At 28.8% G+C, this 11,562-nt stretch overlaps 1 protein-coding gene and 1 long non-coding RNA gene across 2 annotated transcripts in view; both read right to left on the bottom strand.

The window, feature by feature from the left end:
- LOC105839071 (BMP and activin membrane-bound inhibitor homolog) overlaps nt 1-11,562 on the bottom strand; it is a 121,666-nt gene that overhangs the window by 35,339 nt on the left and 74,765 nt on the right. The gene's annotated exons all lie outside the window — the stretch shown is intronic.
- On the bottom strand, nt 6,213-10,377 carry LOC114254530. The gene is made up of 3 exons (XR_003625885.2): nt 9,955-10,377; nt 9,074-9,607; nt 6,213-8,741 (listed from the first exon to the last, which is right to left on the bottom strand). It is a non-coding gene; the product is annotated as an uncharacterized LOC114254530 (long non-coding RNA).

Raw genomic sequence — 11,562 nt, 5'->3', positions numbered from 1 at the left:
GAGGCGTGAGATAAAAAAAAATAAAAAAATAAAAAATAAAATTTAAATATTAAGTAAATCAATAATTTTTTATAAAAATGTTTTTATATAATATTAGTAATTATTTATAAAATTATACTTACACGTTTTTATTCAAAATTGCAGAAGATAAAGGATAGAGAATTAAAGAAGAGAAAAAGATAAAGAAAGGAGAGAAAAAAAGAAATGAGAGAAAAGATTCAAAAAGCATAATTCTTTTAAATTAATAAACATTAAGACATTTCATAAAAAGCGGAGAGAAAAAAGGAAGAAAGACGAGATAGGTATGTTAATAATTGTTTAAAAAGCTGTAAAGCTTGTTTTGTCAAAATTTTGAATTTGAATGACTTAATTGCGTTTTTATTTTAACATATATAAATGTTTTATTTAAGGTTAAAGAAATAAACATTTATTTAAAAAAAGAAAAAAAGAAATAAAGGAAGCAGAGAGTAAGAAAAGAAAAAAGAAATATTAAAGAGGTTATATACAGAAAATAGAAATAAAAATTTACATAATATTAATGAATGTCAGGGGTAGAAAATCAATATATCATTTGGTTGTAATTAACATTGACTCCAAACTGGTAGATATATTGATTTTCTTATAGCTGTTTCAAAATCAATTAATATAGCTGATACAGACGTAAAACCATATATACCACTGCAAAAAAAATGTAATGTATCCAATGAGATATGTAGTTGAGGACTGCCTACTCAATGCAATACTATATGTTATATTAGCACTTAACAAATCAAACTTTCACCTAGGGATTCTCAAGTAGAGTCTTTGCCCTTTAATTTAAAAAAGTACATGTAATTTAGATGATTTTTCGCAAAGTTGCATCACGTTGAAGATTGCCTAAAAATCGGTCAAAACTTTTGTCTCGTTTTCTTTTTGCGCCAGTGTTTATATAGATATTTATAAAAAATAAAAAGTTAAAAAAATTGCAAGAATTAAGTGATAGGTAGAAGAAGAAGAGAGAGAGAGAGAGAGAGAGAGAGAGAGAGAAGGAGAGAGAGAGAGAGAGAGAGAGAGAGAGAGAGAGAGAGAGAAGAGAGAGAGAGAGAGAGAGAGAGAGAGAGAGAGAGAAGAGAGAGAGAGAGAGAGAGAGAGAGAGAGAGAGAAGGAAAGAGAGAGAGAGAGAGAGAGAGAAATTAAGTAAATTTGAAGATCTTATTAAGAGAAAAAAAGAGAGAGAGTGCGAGATTTCGGGAAGGTAACATTTGCGTTTTAAATATTTTGAAAAAAGGAATCTTAAACTCTTAATTCTCATTTCTTATTAATTATCATTCTCAATAATTATCAATTTTTATTAATTATTATTATTCTCATTAAATATCATTTGCGTTTTAATTATTTTAACATTTGTGTATTTTAATAGAAGAAAAGGAATGAGATTAAAGAGAAAGAATTGAGATCGAGAGAGTTTAAAAAAGAAATCCAGAAAGTGAAAGTGTTGAAATTTGATTGAAAATTATCAGGTAACATTACGTATAATATTATAAATTTTAATTTATTTAAAAATTTAAATTTAATGTTGTATTATTAAGGCATAAGATTTAAAAAATTTAATTTTAAAGTTGTTGGATGCTTGTTGTCAGAAGTTGTTGAAATGGTCAGAGAGCGATAGTGAGTTTTATCGAAAGAGATTAGAAAAAGAAAGAGATTAGATGAAAGGAAATTATAATTGAGAGAGATTAAACAAGAAAGCCAGAAAGTGAGTTTTGAAATTTTATTGAAAATTAACAGGTAACGTTACATATAATATATTATAATTTTTAATTTATTTAAAGGGGATTAAGTATGGAGGTAAAGTGTGTAAGAGATGATATTAAGAAACATGCAAATATAATATAATTAATAATTTGTGTTTAGAGAGAGAGAGAGAGAGAGAGAGAGAGAGGTGGGGAGGAGGGGGGAGAATGAGAGAGTGTGAGAGATATAGAAGAGGATTAAATAAAAAGTAAAGTGTGTAAGAGTAATATTGAACAATATGAAAATAATATAATTAATATAATTAATAATATAATTAATAATTTAGAGAGGGAGAAAGGGAGAATGAGGGAGCGTGAGATAGAGAAGGGCATTAAATATGATAAAGTGTGTGAGAGTAATATTACAGAAGAAGAATAAGTGCAATGTTCAATATAAAAATGCTAAGTGGCGCGCGCGAAGCGCGCGCAATGTTGTGTTCTAGTATTATAAAAATTGGAACATTTATCAGAAATCTTGAAAATAAATTTTTTAACTGCGTTTGAGATATCTACTTGGAGGTATCTGAGGAATTCCAACAAGTAATTCTATATGAATACTTTAAGAAGTTCTGAGGAATTCTAACAAGTAATTCTATATGAATACTTTAAGAAGTCCTGAGGAATTCGAATCATGGTGCATGTAACTTCCTACGTTATTCTTAAAGTATTCTCTTCTATGAATTCCTCAGAAATTACTGTTCAGAAAGAACGACTACTTTATGAATTCTTTAAGAAGACTGTTATCTGGAAGTTCAAATGAAAATTTCACTTTTTTGAAGTGAGTTGAGAAAGAGACCTTCTTGGCAACCGAAAAAAATGTCTTTATTTGTAAACAACATTTTGACGCTTCATCATATTACGCATGCACGAAAAGAGAAGGAGAGTGGAGGATACTTCATATGTGTCTCGCTCCTATTATTCGCAAGCGTTAGTTGTAGTAACGTCATGCTCCGTCTATTCATACTATGTCTATGATTCTAATACAGATTATTGTTAATCTAAATAAACACAAATAATTGGATAGATATGTAATCCAAAATAATCCGAAATTTCAATTCATTATAATAAATATCTAATTTTTACTAATTGAGTTGATTGTAATCCGATTTAATTCAAAATTTATCGATTTCGGGGATAACTAAATCGGTTTGAATGCAGTAAGAATCCAATTTTGTCTAAGCAAGAGTAATTCGTTTTAATTTCAAATTATAAGATTTCTCGCATGAAAATGAAATCGGATTTAATATGCAATTAAATCGAATTTGTCATGAATATTATATTCTATTGTGTATATATAAATAAACAAAATTATATTTATTAGAAAGTTTTATTTATTGAATTTCAAATATATTCGGAAGTTTAAATATCTACAATATCGTACATCTATATGAATAACCTTGCTTTTGACATTGTTTATGGGAACTATTGAGCTGTGTACATAATTTTTTGATTCTATCTTATCCATGTACAACACATTAAATGGTTTGTTTAATTGTTTGTACTAATTGTAATTTTTGATATTTGTATGTGGCATTTATTATTAAAACCGATTTAATTAAATTGTATAATATCGGATTGAGGTGGATATATATAACCCGATTGATTTAGATTACTTCTTATATTAAACGGTTTTAATCGACCATTTTTGGCAGGGAACTCATAACATCACGCAGAAAGAGACACCTAAAACCGGAATTCATAATCAAACCATATTTCAAAACCGTAATCTTAAGTAATGTCTTAAGATGCAAATATGATTCTGTAATTGGTTGATGATAATTTAAGACAATAAACTTAAGATAATTTTAAATATAAAATTCGACTAAGAATATCGGTTTAATAGCAATAAGTGCAAGACATTTCATTTATACATAGGCAGTATCTGTGTAAAAAGATATCGACCCTAGGCCATATTTCGCAGGGCCATTATACTCTAGATTCCCTTATCCGAGAAAGATATCTCTCCAACGAGTACGCCGCACAGTGGATCGAAACGTCTGAATTAGTGGACATGAGATTTTTCTAGTAACTGCTTAATATTTATATGTTCCACGTATTTTTAGATATAATTGAGTGTAAATAAAGAATATTAAGTAATGTTTTTCAAAAATTTGGATTTCTAAACTCTATTTTAACAAAAATAATTTAAAATAAATGTCTTTTTCGAAATTTTATTCCTTCTCAGTGATAACAGTTAGTACCGCGTGAAGCTGAAGAATTAACCAACCATAGGCAAGTTTTTTTAAAGGAGGTGCCCTCGCCTACCTTTACGATAAACTTAAATGTGAACAAAATGTAATAATTTTCTTTTTCTTCTCAACACACCGTATACATCGATCAAATCCACTACTGAATACATAAAGTACACAACATAGAATTGTGTTATTATATAAGATTTTAACAGATGATTATTTCAATTTCACAGAATAAACTAAAGATTATTTACATAATTTTCTATAAACATTTTGTAATAATTTAATTATATAAGAAGTAGTATAATGCTAATCGAAATTATGAAAATTTTGCTTTAACTCCTCCCCCCTCTTTTTCTCTCCTTTCTCTCTTTGTCTCTACATATCTCCATGTTATTTATAATAAAAATAATTTTTATCTAAAAATAATATAAATATAGATCTATATATAAATAATAAAGACACTCCGTAAATCATTGCACCAAATATATAAAGAGATATATCTCGTGAACGAGTATTTTCGGGCATTCAATTTTCACAGATATTTTAAGTAAAAATTACATTTTGTTCACATTTAAGTTTATCGTAGGGGTGGGCGAGGGCACCTCCTTTAAAAAAACTTGCCTATGGTTGGTTAATTCCCCAGCTTCCCGCGATACTAACTGTTATCACTGAGAGGGAATAAAATTTCGAAAAAAACATTTATTTTTAATTATTTTTGTTAAAATAGAGTTTATAAATCCAAATGTGATAGAATAATATCCATACTTGTATTAATCAGCCAAATGCAACCAATTTTATGTGCAGTTCAAAGAAGTTATAGGATATATTTACCTACGGTTATAGGATATATTTTTATACTTGAATGGGACGAGTGCATAGGAAATATATAAGTGTAATCTTATAAATATGTACGAAAAATTGTTAAATATGTTACATTAAACATACATAAACAATTAAAGTTACAGATAAGAATATCATTGTGTAATTTCAAGGCAAACAGAAGTAACGTTTTATCAGCAATTTTGAAATTATAGAATAGTTTATATTTGAATAATGATAACGGAGAAAATGCCAATATAAATACATTAATTCATTCAAAATGCTTTAGTTTGATCATTCTACAAAACATTTTTCATGGTTGCAATAGAAAAATCACGACTTTATTTCTTTACCTATGTCCACTGATTTGTTCATTCGATCCACTGTGCATTGTGAAAATGCAAATAAATCTAGGAAAATGCAATATCCAATTAATTAAAAGTAATGAAAAAATTTGTCTATTTAACTTTCTTTGAAAATTAGGCTTGTCAAAATTCTGAAATGTTCATCGTTGGCGATTGAAAAAGTATCGAAAACTATTGTCACTCTCGTCATTTAAATGGCGATGAGTGGCACGATACTCTTGGTAATCCTATCAGTTCTCTCACCGTCAGTCATCACGCGTACTGTAAGTTAGCTACCAAGCGCGACCAGAATGGGGGATTGCGATAGCGTTCGTTCATTTGGATTCGACGCATCTCGAATCTTGAGCTGCACATGCATGCATGCCATATAATTGTGCATGTGTACGTGTACATACATACGTATGGGTGCTTGTGTGCGACGCAGCGTCGCGTCGCACCGCATACGAAGCACATTATTAACATAACGCGCGCCTCTGTCTATTCCGAATGTCACAGATATAACGCACGGTGATTGATAGTCGATTGTAAATAATGAGCAAACATTCTCGGATACCTTATGTACATGCAGAATAACGTGTTTGCGATTTTGCATGGTCACGTGCGCCACCTGTCATACATTTTTTACCAGTCCTATCGTGGAATGCGCTAAACTAAGGCACTATAAAAGTGAGTATTCTCACGTCCGCCATTTTTCTTCTAACTAGCAGGAAAAATTAGGTATGTTTTGTATATATATACGTCAATAATCTTTGGAAGCACCAAACTTTATGCGACAATGAAACGAAGACACGATATTTATGATCTTGAGACTGTAAAGGTTATTGCAATGTATTATATATATAAAACATTATGCTAGTTACTTGCCAGTTTGAAGAAAAATGGCGGACGTGAGAATACCTACTTTTTTAGTGCTCTAGCTAAACGAATGAAAATAGTAAAGTCACTAAGATATATAAAATACCGCAATTGGTGCACCATTTTAAGTCCACTAAGCAGCATTTCAAGCCTGTCTTATACGAATATGTATTACAAATAAGGAAAAAACAATAAATACTAACAAATAAACATAAAATTTATTTTATTTTTTTTTACCATAACATTTATAATTGATCACAGACTTTTTCATTGCCACGCTTCGACTAGAAGTAGGAACTGCTTTTACAATATTATCAAAATCTTTCTTTAAACTAAAATGTATTCTAGTAATTACAAACATTTTGAGTAGTTTGTACATAATGTTATGTCATGATGGAATAAAATCCGTCAGATATATTTGTAAACATTTGTTTACAAATTCAGTGGATTATAACTTATTAGACAGTAAATTAGTCTCTTCTTGCCGAAATAATATTTCGCATTTATATAAAATATTATATACATCCATAGTAGAAAAATGTAACACATTTTTTTATATTCTCGTAATTTTATAAAAAGAAGTTATATATTATGACATTATTATTTAAATCTATATTAGTGGTCACAAGTGTATTGAAACATGCAGCACAATATTTGTAAATTTTTTTTAATTTTACACAACAATACACCTGTCAAATGATCCAATGCTGTTTGTGCAACGTTATTTAACTTTTTGCGGCATGATGGTCGATAATATCGATATATCGACCATCTATTTTGAAGTAATTTTTTTAATTTTTTGGACACCAAATACTGCATTTTATTATTTTTTCTTGTAATTTTACTTTAGTAAAAATCTTAGTAGTATTTGGTAGGGTGTAATTTTCCTTTATTATTAGTTAATTTTGTTATATAAATAAATAAAACGAAAAAAAGTATTTTTTACAAAAAATGTATGTCAGAAGGAAGAATCATGAAGCTGCGAAAATCAATATGCAGGTTTTTTTTGAGTCGCTGATTACGAATCCGCTTCTACGCTGACTACGAATCAGATTTCGACGATTCTTTTTCAAAATGGCGGATCCAATATGGCAATTCACGATTTTGAGTATTTTTATAGATTTTTCATAAAAATTGATATACAGAATTTTGTTGCTGACATTTTTTCGAATAAAAACAATCAATCTTGCTATTTTAGATATTTATTTACTTTTTATGGTGGATTCATAATCAGCGTTCTGAAAAATTCTTGTATACCAATTTCCATAAAAAACTAATAAAAAATACTCAAAATCGTGACTTGTCATATTGGATACGCCATTTTGAAAAAGAATCGTTGAAATCTAATTGCAGATTCGTAATCAGCGACCCTGAAAACCTTTTTATATCAATTTTCATAAAAATCCGATTAATAGAAAAATGTGTGCCGCAAAGGGTTAAAATAGGTTCATTTCGAATCAAGTGTGTAGTTCATTATTCCATACATCATTTTCAATGCTCTCGAAGCATTGCATGTCTCCAGAGGTTTTTTACTTTTCAAAAGTTTTATTTCTTTACAATATTGTATAAGGTTATCAGCATTGATAGTGGAATAATTACTACGATCGAGATTTGTCTGAAACTGTGACAAAGAAATGAGACAATGCTTGTTTAAATTCTTGTGCGTCTGGTACAGATGTTTATGCACGTATTGTAGAGAATAAATTTTCTAACGCATTTTGTGTAAACCTGCTTAATAATAAATACTTAAAATTTTGTTTGTCTAAATATTCATGTATATCAAGAGCAATTTGTGTACAAAGTATCAAACCGCTTTGGAACAGCTTCCACTTTCCATCTCCAACTGTTATTCCATAAACAATTTCTATAAATTCTTTTAAAAAAGTGATATTTTCTGTATATTCATTTTCCTAAAAATGGGATAGTGCAAGTTTTTCATAACGGCTAGTCATGATTTTGAACCATTTGTGTACCGTGGTGTTTAAAAACCACGCAGTAGTTTTATGCATACAATCAATACTTTTGTTATTAATATGATGTAGTATGGCTGCAGCAACATTGTTGTTAAGTAGTCCTACACTTAAGACAACGTTTATCTTATCAAAATGAGAAGGATTTATGGATTTTTCGTTCAAATGTGGACACAGTTTTTGAAGTATTTTGTTGGTATAACAATATACCTGGCGAATAGGTGTCATAGAGATTTCGTTATGTGGTAAGTTATATATTTTTTACTAGCGTTTTATCTAAATAAAATGTGTTTCCTGCAATTAGTGAATATGCGACATTTTTATAAACATGAACAGAATCCGCTGTAATAAATAGTTTATCTTTGTTATTACATGGATGTTGAATGTAATTTTGGATGTGATTTAATTTACTAGCTGTAATATTAAAAAGTTTCCACTAACTCCTATTTTGCGCTCCCATGTCCGAAAGTACTATTTCAATAATTATTCCACTATCGGGTGTCTTTTTAATAATTGTAATTTTGTTTACCATTTCTTGCGGGCAAAATAAATTAGCTATATATTCGTATCCACTTTTTAGAAATGCCGCACAACATAAATACAAGATTATGTGTAGTTAATAGATTACAAGAATCTTTTCCACCTGACATTTTCATTGATGGTCGACCAACAATTGTACCGGTACAATTATCATACTGCAGGTTTTATCGACATTTCATCAACGAGAAGTACAGCATGTTTTTCTTTTGAATTAAATGTCGCTATCTAAAAAATAATATTACAAAGCATATCATAAGCACTATTGAAAATATGTATATAATACTTTTATTCATAGCTGATTGGATAAAAGTAACTTCAGTTAAAATATTTAAATAAAACTATTATATATACATAAATAAAATTATAAAAAATTTAATTACTCTTTTTTTAAACTATAAATGGACACGCGCACAAATAGTTTAGAACAAAAAAGCATAATTAGATTAACATTGAACGTGTATGTGTGTGCACACGCGTATATAGCTTTACTATATCTTTATCTTGAAACTGTAGTTACCTTATTCAACGTATATAGCAATAATAAAAACAGTACTAACTTTTATTTTCAACAGCTGGAATATAAATCTTCTAAAATACCTGGTTGAAATGTTAAGCCTTATATGCGGTATTGTAAAGTGCGGATACTTGGATATGGCAAATTTTGCTGTCGCATCTCCTCGTAACCTTTTCGTCCGCAGGCCATTTATAGTCTTGAGGCTTTATTAATTGAAGATCCTTCTTGTTTACAACGTGTAATAAAGTTTTGTTGATCTGCATTGAAAAGTTTGTTTAAAATATTTCTTTTTTGTTGAAATTTTTTCTTCCAAATATTACATTCTCGTGTTTTATGTTTTAGATCTCTTTTCAACTTTCTAATATCTTGATAGTATTTTTGCGGATTAATTTAATGTTTTGTAATTCATCCACATTTGTTTCAATATTATTTGTCATGTCATCATTACTGTTGTCTTTATCGTTATTACTGTTTTCCTTATCATTATTATTACTATTGTCCTTATCGTTATCATTACTATTAATATCATTATTGCACGAGCTAGTGCAATTTGTATTTATTGGGTTTTGCTTGTCATCTATTTAAAAATTTAAATTTAAATTTAAGTTGCAGTATACAGTGGTTTCATACACAAACAATTCGAGGCTTTATTTTCTAATTTACTTGTAATAAAAATACATAATCTTACAAATAAACATGCACACATTTCATAAGTATCTAGATGTATACAATACCCATACAGTACAAGATATTCTGTAAACATCCTAAAATATTCTATGAACATTCTAGATATCCATAGAATATTTTAGGATGTTTATATAAGATCTTGTGTTGTATGGGTATGTACACTTGAAACTCTAAATTCTAAATTATCCATATATTTTACTATTATTTTTTTATCCATATTTTTTTTATTTTACTTACGAAATTCTGTTTCCAGAGACCTAGATGTCTTTTCTATTAACTGCTCTTTAATAAATTTGGTTCTGCGAATGGTCGGAGTAATTTTCTTCCATCTCCTCGTTTGTTCTCAAACTGATCCTCACTAAAATGTGCCTACGAAATTTACGTAATATTTATAACTGTAATACACAATTATAATTAATTATTACATATATACAATATATCTACCTCACAAATTACAGCTGTCTTCGATAAGCTTTTCCTAATTGTAGTCATTTCAATCGCCGTTGGAGATTTCTCTTGTCTGTTGGCAATCGAAATAAACGCCTTTACGAAAAAAACACTAAAAATAACACTTAAAAAAATAGTCAAGTTGAGTATAATTTCGGACAAGGAGTAAACACTCAATTCAGTGTAAACACTCAAATTGAGTGTTCGCTCTTTAATTTACTTTTAATTAGAGTGTTATTACTCTCAACTTGAATGTTCGCCATCTAATTGAGTGTTAATTTCAATGTTAATCCTAAATTTAAGAATAACACTGAAATTAACACTCAATTAGATGGCAAACATCCAAGTTGAAAGTAATACTCAAATTAATACTCAAAGCCAGCTGAACACTCTATAATTGAATGTTTCGGTTGAACTTGCTTTTCTTGCTTTTGTTTTTATTTAACATTTTCTAATCCAATGTTTGAGAATGCACACTCAATATTAAGTGTATACCTTCAACTGATAGATGTTGAATGTACATCTCCAACGTTTCAGTGTTCACACTTTATATTAGAAGTATACACTCATTTACTGAGTGTCATATCCAAATGTTGAGAGTATACTTTCAAATATTCAATATTTAAATCTAAACTTTGGTATGAACACTCAATCATTGAGTGTACACACGCAATGTTCGAGTATAAACACTCAATCTTTAGTGTAAATACTCAAGATTTGAGCGTATACACATAAATTTGGGAGTAAACTCCCAAAATCGAGTATTAACACTCAATTTTGAGTGTAAACTCTCAAAATTAGAGTGTTTTTCCCATAAGGGATCCGCAACCAACAGCATGTTAATAGCAACATGACGGCAACATATGTCAAATAATGAATGCTCATATGCTGACAATATACTCACATCTGACATTGCCTAATAAAACTTTTGCGGTCACCCATCCAACTCTGAACCGCCGTCGACACTGTTTGACTTCGAACATCGTACGCAACCTAGCACTTCGCAATGATCCATTGACACTTGATGCTCATGAATACATATTTGTTATAGATCAGTTCAATAGATGTCAGAAACATGAAACGTATAGTTAAATAATATTTATAAATAAATATAAATTTACAGTTTTTTTACTGCTTTTTACGTATGCGAAATAACATGTAGAATAACTTATAAAAATATGTTTTTGTTCTGTTCTTTTGATAAAGCTAAATTATATCCCAGACAGCACACAATATTTATAAAATATTTACAAAATATTTATAATATTTATTTGAATTATAAAGATTTATTATAAACATTATAAAAATATTTATAAAATATTTATAAATATTTACAAAATATTACTTGTACAAATCTTACTACCTGGGATATGTATTAAAAATTATTTTATTTTATAT

This window comes from Monomorium pharaonis, chromosome 2 (assembly GCF_013373865.1).
Source record: "Monomorium pharaonis isolate MP-MQ-018 chromosome 2, ASM1337386v2, whole genome shotgun sequence".
Classification (NCBI taxonomy): Eukaryota; Metazoa; Arthropoda; class Insecta; order Hymenoptera; family Formicidae; genus Monomorium; species Monomorium pharaonis.
This window is presented reverse-complemented; position numbering and strand designations above follow the sequence as displayed.